At 39.4% G+C, this 20,348-nt stretch overlaps 1 protein-coding gene across 1 annotated transcript in view; it reads right to left on the bottom strand.

Annotated features, from left to right (window-relative positions):
- The window catches only part of clcn2c (chloride channel 2c), a 382,840-nt gene that overhangs the window by 274,477 nt on the left and 88,015 nt on the right, over nt 1–20,348 (bottom strand).

The raw sequence follows: 20,348 nt of genomic DNA, 5'->3' as shown, positions 1-20,348 counted from the left end.
ATTTCCAAACAAAATGTGAAGTCACATATTTCCCAAACAACTATTACGTGCTAGTTATCACCATACATTTCCAGTAGTAAGGATTCAAGAGTAGCAGATTCTTCATACAACACACAAACTCATCCCGTTTCATCAGATACATAGCCAGAGAACACCATTTCTTTATATAAATATTTGAACCAGTTAATATTTGGACATCGTTTGAGTTCCTCAGGTATATTATTTCATTTTTTGGGGGGGCCACAAATGGAGACACAGAAGCATTTCCTGGTCGTCTGAGCACCCACAATTTTAAAATGATACAAACGCCTTAAATGATATATTCCTTCTCTTGTTGAGTTCTAAATGGCAAATGCTTATTTTTCCACTTTATACATCAACTGAACAATCTTGAAAGTTATCAGATCATAGAGTTTTAATATTCTCGATTTAATGAACAATGGGTTAGTGTGATCACGATATCCTGCACTGTGGATTGTTAATGCTCTTTTTTGAAGGATGAACAATGGTTGCACTGTACTTTTACAGTTATTGCCCCAGACTTCTGCACAATAAGTCAGGTAAGGTGCAACCAATGCGCAATACAGAGTACAGTAGTGTTCAGAATAATAGTAGAGCTATGTGACTAAAACGATTAATCCAGGTTTTGAGTATATTTCTTATTGTTACATGGGAAACAAGGTACCAGTAGATTCAGTAGATATGCATACTCTTAAGGCTATGAAATTGGGCTATTAGTATAAAAAAGTAGAAAAGGGTGTGTTCACAATAATAGTGGTGTGGCATTCAGTGAGTTTGTCAATTTTGTGGAACAAACAGGTGTGAATCAGGTGTCCCCTATGTAAGGATGAAGCCAGCACCTGTTGAACATGCTTTTCTCTTTGAAAGCCTGAGGAAAATGGAATGTTCAAAACATTGTTCAGAAGAACAGTGCAGTTTGATTAAAAAGTTGATTGGAGAGGGGAAAACTTATACGCAGGTGCAAAAAATTATAGGCTGTTCATCTACAATGATCTCCAATGCTTTAAAATAAAAAAATAAAAAAAAACAGACGCGTGGAAGAAAACAACCGTCAAAATGGATAGACGAATAACCAGAATGGCAAAGGCTCACCCATTGATCAGAGCCAGGAATGATCAAAGACAGTCTGGAGTTACCTGTAAGTGCTGTGACAGTTAGAAGACGCCTGTGTGAAGGTAATTTATTTGCAAGAATCCCCTGCAAAGTCCCTCTGTTAAATAAAAGACGTGCAGAAGAGGTTACAATTTGCCAAGGAACACATCAACTGGCCTAAAGAGAAATGGAGGAATATTTTTGTGGACTGATGAGTAAAATTGTTCTTTTTGGGTCCAAGGGCCGCAGACAGTTTGTGAGATGACCCCCAAACTCTGAATTCAAGCCACAGTTCACAGTGAAGACAGTGAAGCATGGTGGTGCAAGCATCATGATATGGGCATGTTTCTCCTACTATGGTGTTGGACCTATATAACGCATACAAGGTATCATGGATCAGTTTGGATATGTCAAAATACTTGAAGAGGTCATGTTGCCTTATGCTGAAGAGGACATGCCCTTGAAATGGGTGTTTCAACAAGACAACGACCCCAAGCACACTAGTAAATGAGCAAAATCTTGGTTCCGAAGCAACAAAATGAATGCCTCGCAGATGTGAAGAAATCATGAAAAACTGTGGTTATACAACTAAATACTAGTTTAGTGAATCACAGGATCAGACATGGGGCCAAATACAAAAGTATCTGTATTTGAAAATACTTAAATACATTTTTCGGAGTATTTGTATTTTCTGATTTTGAATTCAAAGTATTTATATTTCAAATACATCGCCAATCCCAAGTATTTCCAAATACTTTTACAAATACTTTTCAAACTTGGGAATCTCTGTGACACCATGTTGAGACACACCAGATATGACTATTATTGTTTTGTGATATGGTGGATACAAAAGGATGCAATATTGATGGAAACAGACTATATATTGTGATAGTTTGATTATTGCCTGTGATATTATAGTGAATTTGTGATAAAACATTCAATCCTATACTTATCAATAGTATTTGGTCATGCCATTTTCACCGGTTTATCCGTTTTTGTGTTGATTTGTTGTTTATAGTTCATAGAAAGTATTTGTATTTGAAAAAGTACAAAGTATTTGACCCCATGTCTGCACAGGATTGCTAAAAAAGCAATTTGAACATAATAGTTTTGAGTTTGTAGCTTCAACAGCAGATGCTATTATTGTGAACACCCCTTTTTCTACTTTTTTTTTTTTTTTACTAATAGCCCAATTTCATAGCCTTAAGAGTGTGCATATCATGAATGCTTGGTCTTGTTGGATTTGTGAGAATCTACTGAACCTACCGGTACCTTGTTTCCCATGTAACAATAAGAAATATACTCAAAACCTGGATTAATCTTTTTAGTCACATAGCACTACTATTATTCTGAACACTACTGTATGTAGTGATTTGCCATCAAGAATGTGCTTGGCCTTATTTAAAACTGCAACATTTGTTGATACTTTCTTTTGAATATGTTGAATATGAGCTTTCCAGTTAATTCTTTCATCAATAATCACACCTAACAACTTGTTCTCTTTGACACATTCTATGTTTGCCCCTTCTATATTTAACTATTTGTGCGACTTTAAGATTTCCAAATAACATTGTTTTAGTTTTGGACCAATTTAATGACAGTTTGTTAATATCAAGCCAACTCTTCAACTTTATAATTTCTGTTCCTAAATCAGATAATTGTTGCAAATTACCTCCTGAACAAAACAGGTTTGTGTCATCAGCAAAGAGAACTGCTCTGAACACATCCGAAACTCTATATAAATCGTTAATGTACAAAGTAAATAATTTGGGTGCCAACACAGAACCCTGGGGAACCCCACAAACAATGTCCAGATATGAAGAACAGCAGTCCCCAAGTTTAACAAACTGCTTCTGGTTTTCTAGATAGCTTTTAATGCAATTCAGAGCCACTCCTCTGATCCAATACAATTCCATCTTTTGAAATATGTTGCAATTGACAGTGTCAAAAGCCTTTCTTAGGTCAATAAATAAACCAATTATTATTTCCCTTTGGTCCACATGTTTATTGATCGCTTCTATTAGAGAAGCTTGAATCTTCGACTGGACTGGGTTGCTTGACGCGAGGACGTTTTGCTTCAAATCGCAGAAGCTTCCTCAGCTAAAATTCTTGCTCTGGTAGTCTGACTTCTGTCTTGATTCTTGTAGAGAAGAATAAACAGAAGCCACAAAAGCTGGAGTTTTAAACCTAACCAGACCCCTCCTAAGGAGAGGCAGACTGCTGTGGGCTAGTGACTAAACAATAGCTCTAATTAGCACCTATTTAAAAAGTAAGGAGCAGCAAATCAGGAAGTTTCACAACCTTTTAGTGCAGAAAAGGTGTACTTTCAGTGGGAGTAGTTTTAAAGATACACCCAGACAAATTAGTGACATCAGGTAAAATTGGGTAAAGAATCTCTCCGACAAGGTTCTGTCACAGACAGAAAAGGATGTGCTCGCTAAAGGACTAAATTTCTCAGTGACCCTTAAACATATACCGACAGTAGATTACATCACTGCAGTAGAGTCAGCCATTAAACATAATAGTTTGTCAGAGTAAGAAGCTGGGGACCTCCGACTAAGAGCCACAGCAGTGCTGAACAGTGCTAAGCCTCCTCCGTCCAGCATCACAGGAGAAGAATGGAAAGCTTTGTCAGCAGTGCAGAAGGACCAAAGCATCCTTATCCTACCAGTGGATAAAGGCAGATGCACGGTGGTCCTGAACACATCGGACTATGAGGCCAAGATCAACAACTTGCTCAGTGACTCCAATACATACGAACATCTGAAGAGAGACCCCACAAGCGGCTATAAGAAGAAAATCATTAGCTACCTCCAAAACCTGGAGAAAGAGGGACTCATGGACAGGCAGGCATACTACAGACTGTACCCTGGGGATGCCACTCCATGTATCTATGGACTGCCCAAAATCCACAAACAGGATGTGAAACTCAGGCCTATTGTATGTAGCACAGATTCAATCAGGTACAATTTGGCCAAGCACCTCAAATGGATTTTGGCTCCTCTAGTGGGTAACTCAGGCCACCATGTGGAGAACACACAAGATTTTGTGAACAAGATCAAGGACCTGCAGCTAGAGGCAGATGAAACTATGGTGTCATTTGATGTGACATCGTTGTTCACCTGCATCCCCACCGCTGAGGCCATCTCAGCTGTGAGGCAGAGACTGCTGGAGGATGTGTCTCTACTTGAAAGGACCAAACTCACACCAGACCACATCTGCCAACTCTTGGAGATCTGTCTTAATGCCACGTATTTCCTGTTTAGGGGGAATTACTACAGGCAGATCCATGGTTGTGCGATGGGGTCTCCGTTATCCACCATTGTGGCCAATCTGTACATGGAGCAAGTGGAGAAGACAGCCTTGATGTCTTTCACGGGCATCTCTCCCAGTCACTGGTTCAGATATGCCGATGACACGTGGGTTAAAAATCAAGCAACAGGAGGTTGAGGACTTTACAGAACACATCAACTCAGTGGATTCCAATATCAAGTTCACACGTAAGGATGCCAGAAACAACCATTTAGCCTTCTTGGACTGTGAGCTCCAGACAGGGGTTTACAGAAAACCCACTCACACTGACCAATATCTGCTCTTTGGCTCAAACCACCCCCTTGAACACAAGCTCGGGGTGTTCAGGACTCTTCAACACAGAGCCCTACAGGTGCCCACAACTGCAGAGGGAAGGGCTAAAGAACAATAACTTGTACGGAAAGCCCTCACAGTATGTGGGTACCCACGATCGTCCCTGGACAAAGTGCAGAAGTCCCAGAAAACAAAGAGACCAGATAGATAGGAGACGGAGACAAGAAGAGGAGTGTCTCTCCCTTATTTAGCAGGAGTAGGGGAAAAACTACAGAGGATCTTCAGACAGCACAAAATCCCAGTTTACTTTAAACCGGTTAACACCTTGAGACAGAAATGAGTTCACCCTAAGGACAGGATCCCTAGTTACAAACAGAGCAATGTAATGTCAGGAAAACTGTAATGAACAGTACATAGGTGAGACTAAGCAACCTTTACACAAAAGGCTATACCAGCACCGCAGAGAAGGCGCAAATGGACCTCAGTCTGCAGTTCATCTCCACCTGAAAGACACTAACCACACGTTTGAGGACAAGGAAGTTAAAATCTTAGCCAGAGAGAAGAAATGGTTTGAGAGAGGTGTCAAGGAAGCATTCTATGTGAAACAGTTAAAACCCAGCCTTAACCGGGGAGGGGGTCTGAGACACGCTTTGTCCCCTGTTTACAATGGGGTACTCAGGTCAAAGCAGTTTCAGTCTTCTATTCATGGTAATGAGTCATTCACGTCATCAGGAGAGTCGTCAAGGGAGCCATCAGGAGAGGCTTCCGTCCCATCATTAGGAGGGACAGCTGCCCTGTCATTAGGAGGGTGCAAACTAGAGCACAACAGGTGCTAATTACAGCTATTGTTTAGTCACTAGCCTATAGCAGTCGGCCTCTCGGTAGGAGGGGTTTGGTTAGGTTAAAAAAAAAAACTCCAGCCTTTGTTGGCTTCTGTTTATTCTTCTCTACAAGAGTCAAGACAAGAATTTTAGCTGAGGAAGCTTCTGAGGTTTGAAGCGAAATGTCCTCGTGTCAAACAACCCAGTCCAGTCGAAGATTCAAGCTTCTCTACTATGGAAACCACCTGGACAACTGAGAGCCTACACAGAAACATCTCTTCTATTGCGTCAAGCAATGCGAGTGCAGTGGACCTTTTTGCTCTAAAACCATACTGACAGTCATCAAGCAAGTTGTGTCGTCCTATAAATTTATCCAACCTGCTATTGTAAAGTTTCTCCAATATCTTTGAAAATTGTGACAATAAAGACACAGGCCTGTAATTAGTAAAAAGATGTTGGTCACCAGATTTCAATAAAGGTATCATTTTTGCCACTTTCATACCATTTGGGACAATTCCAGTTTGAAATGATTTATTAAATATATACGCTAATGGTTTGGCAGTTTCATTATGATCAGTTGACTTTTTGCTTTACATGTACTGACTACCTTAATTTCCCTTTCATCAACTGGGTCAAGGAACATTGTATGTGGATTTCTATCAAATAATTGGTGATTTTCCCATGTGCTGTGTGGAATGTCAGCTGCCAAATCAAAACATTAGCAAAAGATTTTTTTGAAACTATTCACTACTTGGTTCATGTTATATTCATCTTTGTTATTATAAGTACAGTATGTTGGGTAGTTCTTTGATTTGGGTTTATTTGCTTTAATACTATTCAGTATTTTCCATGTTTCCTTTACGTTGTTTTTATCGTTTAATATTTATCCAAGGTATGATTCTTTTACAATTCCGCATAATAGTTGTGAATTTATTATATTCCTTATATATAATCTCTGCCTTTCTTGATTTACTTTTAACGAACTCTCTGTATAGCATTTTTTTTTTCTTATAAGCCTTTTGCAGCACTTTTGTTATCCATGGGTTAGCTTCATATTTATTATTTGCACTGTAGTGGATAACTGGACAATTTTTGTTGTACATAGAGAAATGTGTTTTCAAATTCAGAATACGCTAAATTAGCATCATGCTCCATGTAAATGGACTTCCAATCCTGCAGAAGTAAAATAATTTAAGGCAGTGATAGCTTCTTCTAATTGCAGGCGTTTACAATATTGTATTTTCTCATTACATTTTCTTTTTAAATTTAGACCAGTTACTATAAAATTGGTAAGTGGTCACTAATATCATTGATCAGTAAGCCACTTAATGTTTTGGTGTCAATATCATTAGTAAATATATTATCAATGAGTGTAGCTGAATATGAAGTTATTCTTGAAGGCCTAGTAATTTTTGGATATAAATTTAAGCTGTACATGATAATGAAATCCTCTGTCACTTTATGCTGATATGGATTTAAGAGATCAATATTTATATCTCCACAGACAAATACTCATTTATTACCCAAACTGTGGAAAAAGACTTCCCTATCCAGTTTTGAAACTCTTCAATCTTAGAGCTCTAGAAATACAGCTAATAATTATATTTTTACCTTTTTCCATACATATTTCAATTGTGATACATGCCAAAAGATTTTCCACTGCCAACAAAAACATATTTAACAAAAATGTGTTTTGTAAAGACTATTGTCTCCTTGCTGGCAACCAAACCGAAGCTTTGGAATTGGAAAAAAACTGAGATGCACATTTCAATTGAGCAGTACATTTAACCTTATAAAAACAGACACGCACACACAGAGCAGAGGTCCCCTAATCTGGACAGAGCGTCACAGAACATTTTAGTTTATAGTAAATATACAACCATTACAGTAATCTATTAATTTGCAGAGAATATGTCAAGTGCCATGGTGGAACAAAAAGAATGCAAACCAGACATTGTCTGCAAGGCCTTAAAAAAAAAAAAAAAAAAATCAATGAATAAAAATAGAAGAAAAAAAAAATCCTTCCCATGTTGGATGTGTAGGTTTGTGGCTGTGCTACCAGCTTCAACGCCAAGTGGACAGAGACTTTTGTAACGGTGATGTTCATATGCAGTGATATCCTCAGCATACAAAGAACAATTTCAATGTCAATAAAGACTAAATGTGCCAGTTTCAATGTGTTTGTGTGATCTTTTTTTTTGGGGGGGGGGGATTTGTTGAATATTCCTGTTTTTATTTTACATCCAGTGATGGTCCAACTGTGACTTTCTGAATATGCTAGACAACTATGGATAAAATCAAATCAATGCTGAAAGAAAAAAAAAATGGTGGCCTGGAATGAACAGAAAAGACGACAACACCAACAGAGTATGAAGTACAAGAGAACAAATCTGAACCAATACGGTTGATGCAGATTACTCTGGCAATTCACATCAGATCACCAAGTCACACATCTGAATAAAGTTTGACTGGGATTTGAATTGGTGCATCACTGTGCATTATCATCTACTGCAGCAGAGTGTGTGTGTGTGTGTGTGTGTGTGTGTGTGTGTGTGTGTGTGTGTGTGTGTGTGTGTGTGTGTGTGTGTGGCAGAGCAAGTTCTTGTCAGCTGAATATTTTATGTCATGGCTGAGCTCTTCTAACAGAATTCGTTACATTGCGCAAATGTGGGTTGTGTGCTTGCACACACACTAAAAGATGCAGACAGTGCTTGTATAACTTTTACCCTGAGCCAAACCTGGTGCAGGGATTCGATTTAAGACAGCCTATCACATTAGATGAATTGTCTTTGCGTCATCAATGTGTGGTGCACAACAACAACTCTGATTCACAAGCAACGATCAAACTGAAACTATTTGTGTTGCTACAAATTACATTTGGGTTTGCTGCAGCTCAAAACTAATATGAAATGTCAAATATACAAATGAAGGAAAACATTTGCATTTGGACAAACAACTGATTTATCGCAACCGACGTGAGTGAAGCTGTGAAGTTGTTCAACAACCTCCTGAGATTACACACCTAAACACAACACAGCTATGGACGAAGAGAGGACTGCAAGGTTGATAATCACTCTCTAGGGTCTTTGTTTCATCTCACTCTGTCTCCCCTGTGTTCTTCTCTTTCCTCTGCACATCCCTTCAGCATCCAGTGTGCACTGCTGGGAAGCTCAATGCTGCACTCTGCTGCTCAGGTTCCACCATTACAGACTTCACTGGGTGGTTAAGCAGCAAACGACCAGTGAAAACACCCATTTCTTGGGGCACTTGTTTTCTTATTTATGGTTTCCAAGGAGGCAATGTTGGTATGGTAACACCTAAAGGTGTATTCTCAGCTTTCTTCAAAACAACGATGCAGTGATTGTCCAAAAGAAGCACCTCAGTAAAAATAATGGAGTTACATGATTGCAGGTTAAGACCGCGCTTCACACAGTGACATTATACTGGCAGAGATGCACTAAATGAGACAGTTCAGTCTGATATTTTTAGCCCTAGAGGGAATGCAGAGCACCACAGATGGTGGTGTCAGACGGTCGCTCACTCTGTTAGTCTTTTACAAACGTGTGAAAAGCTGCATTGTTCATGCCAATAAAAAAAATAATTTGCTTGAGTCCACAAAGGCAGTCACAGGAGCAACCTTTGCATGAATGGCAATAAAACAGACAACAAAAAAGCGACCCCCGGCAACTTTTCATCATTCTGTTAGAGTGATTTCAAGTGTTTTCCCACAGAAACACTGGCCTGTAATGCTGCATTATATAACACTTCAATCATTTAACTTGCCATAAAATAAACATGAATGAGTCCGTTGGAAACCAGATTTAAAAAGTCCCTTTACAAATTTGACAGACACACACGGACAGATCATAATGATGGAAATACGTGCAATTGAATATCACGACTGAGAATATCAACACCTTCCATAGTGCTCCTGATGCGATGCCTTGAGAACACTTAGGCTAGTATCTCATGGAGCACCGAATTCTGACAAATGTGATTTCACCTGTTGACCGGTGAAAATATCATTTGAAGCATCTGGTGGCATGGAGAGGATCCTTAAGGAGGTAAATGTTTGTGACCTAAAGAATTTAACAAACCCATTTCTAACAAGAAAACTGTCCATCCACATGAACAAAAATGTATAATGACTAAAGATGTGAAGAATTTCAAAAAACATTTAATATTTCCAGATATCGAATTATCTCTCTTACACAGTGTTTAATGGCCCGGCACATGACCAAGCGGAAAAAAGTAAAAAAAGTCACAATTCATTGAGAAAAAGTGGCCAAACGAGCTTCATCACCGCCTGTGAACCAAGAGCGCAAAAGGGACGAAAGAGGAACAAAACAAAACCGAAGCCAACGTTGATCTAGACGCTTTAAACAAAACGCACCTGGAGCCACTGCTGGAGCAGTGTGTGTTTCCATCTCTGCGTTCCAGGACTCGGCGCCGGGACGGAGCTCAGAGTCCTGGAGAAACTGCAAAAAGAAGCTGTGGAGATCTGTACGCACGTCGGTGGATCCACCTGCTCTGGTTCCTCATACAGAACAAAAGAGGGATCATCTCATCATCAGAATCCTCACTGTCTGATGACACGCTGTGCGCTATGTCTTGCTCCAATTAAAAAAAAAACAAAAAAAAACACCTGTTGTCACATGTACAGAAGGGCTGGATAGTCATTCCTACACTCATTGTTACATTTAATAAAAAATAATAAGCACATGTAGGATCTGCTGCCGCTGCATTCAAGTACCATCAGAAATTACACAACTTTGTTATTTCAAATTCAGCAGTTGCTTGTGGCAAAATAATTAATTGCATCCACACAAAAGATTAATTCTGGCCTATATAAGGTACCTGAGCCCAGTGAAGCTGACCCCCACCCAGATAAAAAAAAAAAAAAAAAAAAAAAATCCAAGCAAACAGGCTGAGTTTGCCCTGTAATTTATTTTTTCCATGTCAGATATTAACCACCCACAGGCCAACACTGTCAGAAGATCCTGACTGTAATAAATGTAGCTCAAATTATGGCTAACAATGTCATAAAATATGGGCTTATTGGAGAGAAAAAGACCATTAGCATGACTGAAAATATTTAGGCAAAAATCACTCAGCAATTACTTTCGTTCCAGTGAGTGTAAATACAACAGTATAATGTCACAGAATATTGCAGGTCAGTATGACCTGGTTCAAATCATGACTTTAATTTGCACAAAAGTACTGGAGGAAGCTGACCACAGGTTGTATGATGTTTGGCTTTGCACAGTCACAGGGGAAGAACAGAACATCCACTCTCTTTGCTCTGTTCAAACCCTCAGAACAGAGGAAATATAATACAGTAAAACTCGCATATAATGGATTCATGTGGACCAGCAAATTTGGTCGAGTCACTCTTTTTCAAGTCCGCTGTAGAGTGGGACCTTAAAATCCTAAATCCTAAAGCCTGTTGCTTCTGCAACTCTAACTCCGTGGCCATCCAGTGATGTTAATGTGCGCATGACCCTTTAACATTCTCCATCATGATTTAATGCAATTTACAGCAGCTTTTACTGGATTAATTTGTCCCTCAATATACAATCATCAACCTCCAAACCAATGGCACAATACGTACAATTTCCCTCCATGAGCTGCGGGTCTTTTGAGCATCTTTTTCCTGACACCATGTTGTAAAGTTGGTAATATTTGCGGACATTTTTGCCAAATGTATTTGATTCATGATCGATAATGTAATTGGTGCGCCCACTGCAAAACCTATAAAATATGACGGGAGAGGAAGGAGAACATAAAGGTGGCAAGTTACAGCCTTTTGCAGTCTCAAGCCCCTTTCACATTGGTGTATTCGCAGAGCTGCATTGTGTTTCATTTAAATACGCCCAAAATGCGCGTGTACTCAGCCTTTTTCCAGTGTTCGTAGATCTGCTTTGCAGCTGTGTGTGTTTGCTTTTTAATGTGCACACAGTCGCATGTACCTTGCCGCTATTTAAAACCAGTTCACTCCTGCCAGCTGTGCAGAACACATCATTGCACTTGGAAAACAGTGGACTGTATCATGAGGGTTTTACAGTTTCATTACTGCCACGTATAGCCAAAGCTGCTATTTTCTGCCTCTGTGGAAGTGCACTCTTCTCTACTGCAAGGTGTGGTGCAGCTCAGAAACAGTCATTTAATGCTATTATTATTATTATTATTTTTTGTCTTGGTGGATTATTTTCACCTCCCCCAGCTCCTCCGGGGGAACCCCAAGGTGTTCGGATAGGGAGGTCTGGGCGGCTTTGCTTGAGCTGCTGCCCCCGCGACCCGACTCAGGATAAAGCGGAAGAAAATGGATGGATGGATCATTTTCATTGTGTACAGATGCTGCCGAGTCTGGCTGTGGTAAAGGCTGCTGTGAATGAAGCACTGTGACTCTAAACTTTTAAAGCTCTCGTTGCTCCGATCAGGTCCGCTAGTTTGAACAGAGCTGATCGATCAGGTCATCTGATGATCGCACCGACATGGCTTTTATTTTGAAGTCAAAGCGGTTATAGTTTGATCAGACACAGAGTGCGACGAGAAGAGAGAGAGAGAGCGACGAGAGAGCGATCCATCAGTTGTCCTGATCACAGAGGCGCTGCAACTGCATGATCCTCTTCTCCAGCTGAATCACTCTGGATGCACGCACTCAGTTTTTGGTTGTGTACAGGAGCGCCGTGTTGCACAGACTTGCATGCAGTAACGCTTTGCTGCGCATACCTCCTTGAAACTGTGTCCAGTGCTCTACGCCGAAGAAAATTAAACATGTTTAATTTCTTCCGTCCTACGTATGTAGCCCTCAACATACTGCTGCGTAGGGACTGAAAAATCGATGTAGAGCTGCTGAAAGTGGGCAGACAGCTGCTCAACTCTGTAAACGATACGCCACAATAAGCAGCTCTACGAATACGGCAATGGGAAAGGAACTTCAGTCATTTAGCAGGTGTGAGGGCTCACAGCCAGGCAGAGGGCCCTGATCTAAAGTGGTTTGGCTCGCCACAGCCAGGGATGTGCGTGAAACTTAACACCATATTACAGTGCAGACAGCAAGCAGCATTTTGTTAATATCACCGGCCTTGAATTGTGCTCTGCCTTGTGTAGGTGCCACGTCTGGGCATAGTTTGAGAGAGAGAGAACAAAAAAAAACACCACAACAACTTACGCCTGGGCTTTTAATCTAGGAAATATGGTCCCAGTTTCCTCGAATCGGTGAGTGTCAGTGCTAAACTTCATTTCGTACCTCTGTTATAAACAGACTGCTCTATCCGGTACATGTGAGGAGTTTTTAATGGGAATATTTGTGATGGGACCAGATGTTTTGTCCGAAGTCCGCGAAAATCTGTTATACAAAACCCATTCTATACACTGCTTATTACATGGAAAACCGTACAAAAGCATTGGGACTTTTGCTTTTGTCCAGTGAGTGCGAATATCTGGATTATATGATGACAGTTTAGCAGAGTTTTATTGTACTTACCTTTGTGTTACTGAGGCTGACTGCTGCTGGCCAGATCACTCATTAGTATGTATGTTAACGCTCATTGGACTGACTGCAGTGATAGTTTTCCAGTTAATTCTGACACAGTTGAGGTGAGATACGAACCTTCTTCAAAGGCACAGCTCTGAGTGGATTATGTGGATGGACAGGCAGAGATCTAAATGCATCACAGAGGCTTTTGAAATAGAGTTATAGGTAAAGTGGTGGCTGTAGGTTAATTTCCGCAAGACAAAAAGTGAAGAGAACTTCTCTCACCCTCCTTAGGATCACTATGGTGTCATTGATGTTGAACACAATCCATATGGTTGTGAGACTGACACTAACCAGTGACTACTTGATGTCTTTGGTATCAAGTCTCTTTGGCAGATCCTTGAGGTCCACTAGAAACACCATGTCAAATGAGTTGTTACTAAGGGAGATGTAGATGAGGAGCATCACTGTTATGAGGGTCAGCTATGACATTTTGGCCATGCTTGATCCAGTGCACAGACCTCAACAGCTGGATTCGGCCAAGGACAGGCTCATGTTTCACCTGGCTCAGCAGATGGATTGTTAATTTCAAGAAGTGAGGATGGGCCAGTTCTCCGCTTACATGGTACCCATCCAGGACACATGGTGGTTCCATAGCATGCTCTAAGACCTGACCACGTACTGAATGATGAAACTGAATATATGCAATCGGGAACACTGAGCATGGCCAAGGTGTGTAAAAGTTACATCCTGAATTGTACCCTTAACTAATTATCTGGACTGCGCCAGTTCATCATCAGGAGCTGTCAGACACCAACTGCTGACTGAGTGGACACACCTGACCCAACTGCTCAGCTGTGGGTAGCACAGGGAGAAATGGAAAACATTCAATGCTGGGGTTGCTGTCATTATGTTAGGGTGCAAACAATGCCTCACATGAAGCTGCTGGGAACACCTGGTTCCACAGGCATATAAGCACAATTAAAAATGACAGTTCAGATGGAACCAGGGAGTGCAGATGACAGTTTGGATATACTGCTGATGGCTTCACCGCATCATTAAATGCCTGCAATTTAAGGATGGATGTGGAACAAATAAGTGTAGTTGCTGTAAAACATGACAGTTTAGTTTCAGCTAGTTTCAGCTATAATGACAGCTAAGACAGAATTGTGGTTTTATACCATAGACAAACTGTAAAAGGTCAATTTTTAAGTAATTTAAAACTTATCCCACCACATTCGTACTATGAAGCAACAGAGCAAACAACCAAATCACCGTACCACCCAAAAGCAACAGTGAACAAAAGGATCAGAAGGTTACCATCTGCAGGTAGGTTGTCACTTTTACTGCCAAGTGGTCAAGCTCTTACATTTGTAGGCCTTATTTGTTGTTGTCGTTGCAAAATTTAAGCTCTCTTCCAAGTTTTTCCAATAGAATTTTTAGCACATTGATGCAATAACCTCAATCCTAGTGTTCCGACACTGGGCAACACATTTCACTTGGCAGTCTTATTTTAGAATTCTAACAGCAAATGCCTCCAGTGACAGAAGCAGCTCCACAGCATCTTTAAAAGCCTCTTGCTTTGCTGCAGGTGGGCTGTTCACCCCCAATGGTCTACATATCACTGTCTATGGGCGTGATGCACTGCTGTACTCGTTTCACTACCGCCACCATCATCATCATCACCCTCCACAGAACATTATTCCAGACAGACTGGTTTATTTCACAAGGTGTTTATTAAAAACACTCGTGCTGCATTTCGTTCATATCTTTCAACGGTGGTGTCCTGTGTGACCTGTTCCTTTAGAGGTCATCATACAGTCCAGACTGAAACCACCGCTCCAGATTATTACACACCAGTAGCAGCTGCTGGTCTGTCAAAGAGGGGAAGCTCATTGTCAGCTTACATCACAAAATTTGTCAATTTATATATATGCAAATTCAAATATGTAAAATGGTCATAACAGTCCGTAGTTGCAAAAACATTTCACAATTTATATCTATATTACATACAGTATTTTATTATGGCACAATCACATTAGATTGGTTTAGACAGAACCTTATTTAGAAATTTAGAATCCCTTTGGGAAGACTCCTTCAGGGATTATAACACAAGAATATTATTCTTTTTAAACAAAAATACCATCAAAAATTTCAACTAACACACAGAACCTTTATTATTAAATGTACATAACAGGGCCTGACTGTTTGATGACATCTTGTAGGTCATTCCATGCCAAATGGGTCAAATTTTAAAAGTTCCCCACATGACCCCTTCCAAAAAAAAAAAAAAAAAAAAAAAAAAAAAAAAATTGTACTTGTTCCCCTGCCAGAGAAATGGAAATACCACAAGTTTTAATGAGCCAGCTCTAATACTTTAAGCACAGGAGCAGTTTCAAAATTGCAGCATTTTTGTTCTTATTTGAAAAAAGCACTTTCTGGCCAACTTTGGAGAGCAATATAGCCTAGCCAAATTAAGTGAAACCCTTCAAAATTACCATATTAGGTAAAATCATACTGGAAAAGCCATATCTGGCATCAAAACAATGATATCTGGCTTCAGTTTTTATCCAACTGTTCTTAAAAACTACCAAAAATGGTATTTTTTCTAAACGAGGTCTGACTGAGCATGCACTGTCAAAATAGATTAATGCCCACGCTTCTCCTTACAGGCATAGACTCTCATGAGTCAGTTATAACACCAGAATGTTTCATTTTTCCATTTCAGCCAAAATTGTGCTTGTGAGGGAAAAACTGAAATCGTGCAATTTTGATTTTTCACAAAAATACCCTCTAATTGAGCACAAAAATCACCAGGTGAGCAATTAAAAAATTGAAATTTCAACCATGCATTTATATGGATGTAAAGATGATATATACTAATTTTCATGTTTGGTCAAGAAATATTTCTATTTAAATATTTTTTTTACAATAGGCAATATTGTGTGAAATCGCACATTGACTATATGGTGATAAGTCTTAATCAATGGGCTAGAAATGTGAATATATAGTTATTACATAATAACTATAATTATTATACAATTATTTTAACTTGGTAAAAAACTGTATTGCTGATGGATGCAACAGCACAGGGTACCCAAATGAATGATAATTTTGACAATTTCCCAGAAAAAGGTCTGGCTATATTTAGAATTTCCCAGAAGGTGGGATTAACTGAACAACTTAATTTCAACCTGGTTTTCCAGAAATGGGTCAAAGAATTTCTGGGAATTTTGACCATTGCCTAATCATATTCTCATCAATCATGGAGGCAAAATGTGCTCTAGGGTTGACTTTGCAAGATGAATGTCATTGAAAGACATTGTGTAAGACAGTTGGCTTTCACAACTTTGCTGATTTGAGTGATGCTTGTGCTTGCAAGTACAGTCTGAATGACAGTGATCAGAACAAAGTCGAGTCACTTCTCCCAGGGTTTTTGCACACATAACATGCATACTGATGACAAACATATTACAGTAGCTGATTTACTTTTAGCCTTTTTGCCTGTGCTGTGTCTGCAGAAAACACGTTTTCCTGTACATAACCCAAGAACAGTTTTTGGACATGATGGCTTTGTTTGGTATACATGGTATACCTAGATTAAGAGCACTTTGTTTGCAAATGTGTGCATGTTAAAGAATATGTAGGAAATATTACTTGTTCACTGTGTATTTAACTATTAAATAAATATAAGAATTGAATCATTCAGGTAAACCTTGAAAGTATTTTAGATTACATGACATTGTATATCATGTGTTGTTGGATCTGTATTCATAAAAACTATGACTTTTCAGGAAAATTAAAAATATATAAATATTTCTTGCGCAAACTTGAAATTTAGTATATATAATCTTTACATCCATATAATTGCTCACCTGGTGATTTTTGTGGTTGAATTGAAACATTCTGGCATTGGAACTAGTTCATGAGAGTCTATGCCTGTAAAGAGAAGTGTGGGTATTTATCCATTTTGACACAGTGCATGCTCAAAGTAAGACCTCGTTTAGAAAGTATACTGTTTTTGGCAGTTTTTAAGAACAGTTGGATAAAAAAATGAAGCCAGATATCATTGTTTTGATGCCAGATATGGCTTTTCCAGTATGATTTTGCCTAAGATATTAAGTTTGAGGGGTTTCACTTAATTTGGCTAGGCTATATTGCTCTCCAAAGTTGGCCAGAAAGTGCCTTTCAAATACGAACAAAAATGCTGCGATTTTGAAACAGCTCCTGTGCCTAAAGTATTAGAGCTGGCTCATTAAAACTTGGGGTATTTCTATTACTCTGGCTGGGGAGCAAGTGCAGTGTTTTTCACTTTTTTTGGAGGGGGTCATGTGGGGACCACTGGCTAACTTGGTATGGAATGACCCTTGTGCTTTTTGTTCCAGGCAAATGTTATGTTAAAGATGGGCCAGCAGATGTCCCCATGTCTAATTGTATCAAAAGGTTTGAAACGCTGAACCAGGGCTAGTGGCCGGCGATCACCTTAGTATTTCTTGTTGTTTAATGCTAACAAATTACATCTGTTGTCTTTCTGATGCTTGATTCTACTTTTTTCTTTTCTCTGAGGTGCAGCTTCATCCAGAGATGGGTGTGGTATCTGTTCCGGAAACTGTCCTGTGCACCGACAACATTTCCTGTATGTTCGTTTTGTAATTTGTGTTTGTAGCATGGCCCAAGCAAAAGGGCCACCCCTCCGAGTCTGGTCTGCTTGAGGTTTCTTCCTCAGACGGAGTTTTTCCTTACCACTGCTGCTCTGGGGGTTGGTAATGTTAGACCTTACTTGTGTGAAGCGCCTTGAGGCAACCTTGTTGTGATTCGGCACTACATAAATAAAAATAAATTGAAAACCATTGCTTCATATTGATTCAGTGGTCCAAAAATGCTTCAGTTTCTTCATCACTAATTTTCATAAATAAAATATATCAGCAACCACTAATTATTACCACATGTGCCCGGATAGACTTACAGTCATGAATACTTTGATGTGTTGCAAACCGGGACGTTAATTAACATGCAAAGACTTTTGTTTGGTAGCACTGTATAAACATATGATATCTAACGTGCATCTTTAAAACAGTCTGATTTATAGCGCACACAAAACACTTTGGGATAAATACGCAATAATGTGCAAATTAATTCTCACATTTCTATATCTGAAAACAGCTGTCAATCAAAACAGGATTCAGCGTTTTGACTGATCGTCCAATCATTGTGCCGAAGTCCAGCATCCAGGCCAGTTCAGGCCTGCCCACAGCTCCATTCATCCCCAGAGATGCTCGGCATCCGGGGCGGGAAAAAAAAGTTGTGGCATTTATCCTATGACCGTCGAGTTTCGAGGTAATGGGAAGGGAAAAAAAAAAAAAAAAAACGTTCCAGGCAGCCCCACTGAAGTGAACGGATGCTCATCTTCTACAGGCAAATGCATTGACCACAGACCGTATGAGAAAAAAATTTGAGAAGTTAACAAAATAAAGTCAGTCGATTTGTGATAAATAGCTGATTCTGAACAAACTCGTCTTCAAGCTGAACGTGTTCTAACGCACTAGTAGTCAATGAAATTTAGAGAACCCACCTCTGTTGCACCCCCACCCCCGTAACACACACACACACACACACACACACACTAAACTTCGCAGACTTCTCTCAATGAAGTTTCTTCACCCTAAATCCTAGAGGAGTTTTCAGTTTTATAAATGTCTTTATAAAGTCCATCACCTTTTGAAAGAGGCATTTCTGAAACTCATCACCCCCTTTTATGCAGTAAAAGCCACCATTCATTAGTGAAGTCAGGACATGTGAACACTGACAGCTGGGTCAGTTAAATCTCATTTGTTTGAGAAGATAATTTAAATGGGTGCACACCGGGTCCAGTATATAATTTAGGTAAATAAATTTGTATTTCTGGAGTGTATTTACATGTGATGCAGACGCTCAAAGTGCCTTTACAACAAGGTTCACACTCAGATGCCCAGCAAGTTTTGGATTAAGGGCCTCATAAAAGGGAACTTTGTGGGGAATCAAACAGATTATCCTCTGGTTACGAGCCGGCCTGTCAAACATCTATACCATATTTTCTTTTACTTCTTTAACAATTATATTCGTCCCCTTTACATTAAAGGATTTCAACAGACTTGCCCCAACTTGTATCGGATATTTTAAGCTTGAATATGCCTTCTCGTCTGTCGTCATCTGCAGATGGAGTCCTGCTAAAATCACAGTCTGTGGGAAAAGGAGATCGAGCCTTTTCAGTTAGAGCCCCGGCACTCTGGAGGAACCATCTGCCCATTAATCTCAGGTGCACTACATCAATAGCTTCTTTTAAATATAGTCTTAAAACCCTTTTCATCATGAAAGCTTCTGGAAGTGTCTGATTTGCATTTATTCATCATAGATCTTTGTTTTTATTACCTTCCGCCAAGGAGGTTACGTTTTCGGTCGCGTTTGTCTGTTTGTCAGCACGATAACTCAAAACGTTTTGAACAGATTTTGATGAAATTTTGTGGAGTGGTTTGAAATGACAAGAGGAACAAGTGATTAAATTTTAGTGGTGATCTGGATCACGATCCGGATCCCGATGCTAACGTGTTAGCATGTCTATGGCATTTTCAATGTTAAAAGTTAGCATTAAGCAGTTGCAGCTGTCACCACGTTCGAGTGCATTTGTTTTCAAATTGTAATATTTCTTAAATTTATTTTTGTTTATATATTAATAATCTAATTATGATTACAATTTTAGAGAGAGACAAAAAGAAATAGATCACTGTGCCAAGGAGGGAATTTCTTTATGGTCAGTGACCCTCTGGCCTTGTTTAGACAAGTGTTTCATAAATGTTAAAAAAATTCATATATTTGCAGTTTAGTTGAATAATAAATTGAATACGGTCTCTTATTTGTTACGCAATATCAATATCAGTGCTCAGATGACAGTAGCTTCTGGGAAAGGTGCAAGTTGCAATAAACTGTGATGCCAAGCGCTAAGGATCCATGCTATCCAGTCACAGCAGATGAAACTTTTTTTTTTTTTTTTTTTTTTTTTTTTTTTAACTACTGAGCAACATCACTGTTAGACTTTTTTTTTAGGTTCAGTGATTCCACGGCGAGTAGATGTTATGGCGTCAGTGACCCCATGGCCTTGGCGGAGGTTTGCACTCTGAGTGCATCTAGTTTTATTAGTGTTTTATCTCTGTGACCATGCGTTTTTGGCGAGCTGCTCGTTTGGTTTTGATTTCTTGTTTTCACTTTGCCTGTTAATCACTCTGTATTAAACTGTTTGGTTTTAATTCTCTTGTTAAGAACTTTGTAACTACAGAAAAGTGCTATAAACTATTTTATCCAAAGAGAAAGGAAGA

This window comes from Thalassophryne amazonica, chromosome 4 (genome assembly GCF_902500255.1).
Source record: "Thalassophryne amazonica chromosome 4, fThaAma1.1, whole genome shotgun sequence".
NCBI lineage: Eukaryota > Metazoa > Chordata > Actinopteri > Batrachoidiformes > Batrachoididae > Thalassophryne > Thalassophryne amazonica.
The sequence above is the reverse complement of the archived record's forward strand: the minus strand, read 5'-3'. Positions and strand labels throughout refer to the sequence as shown.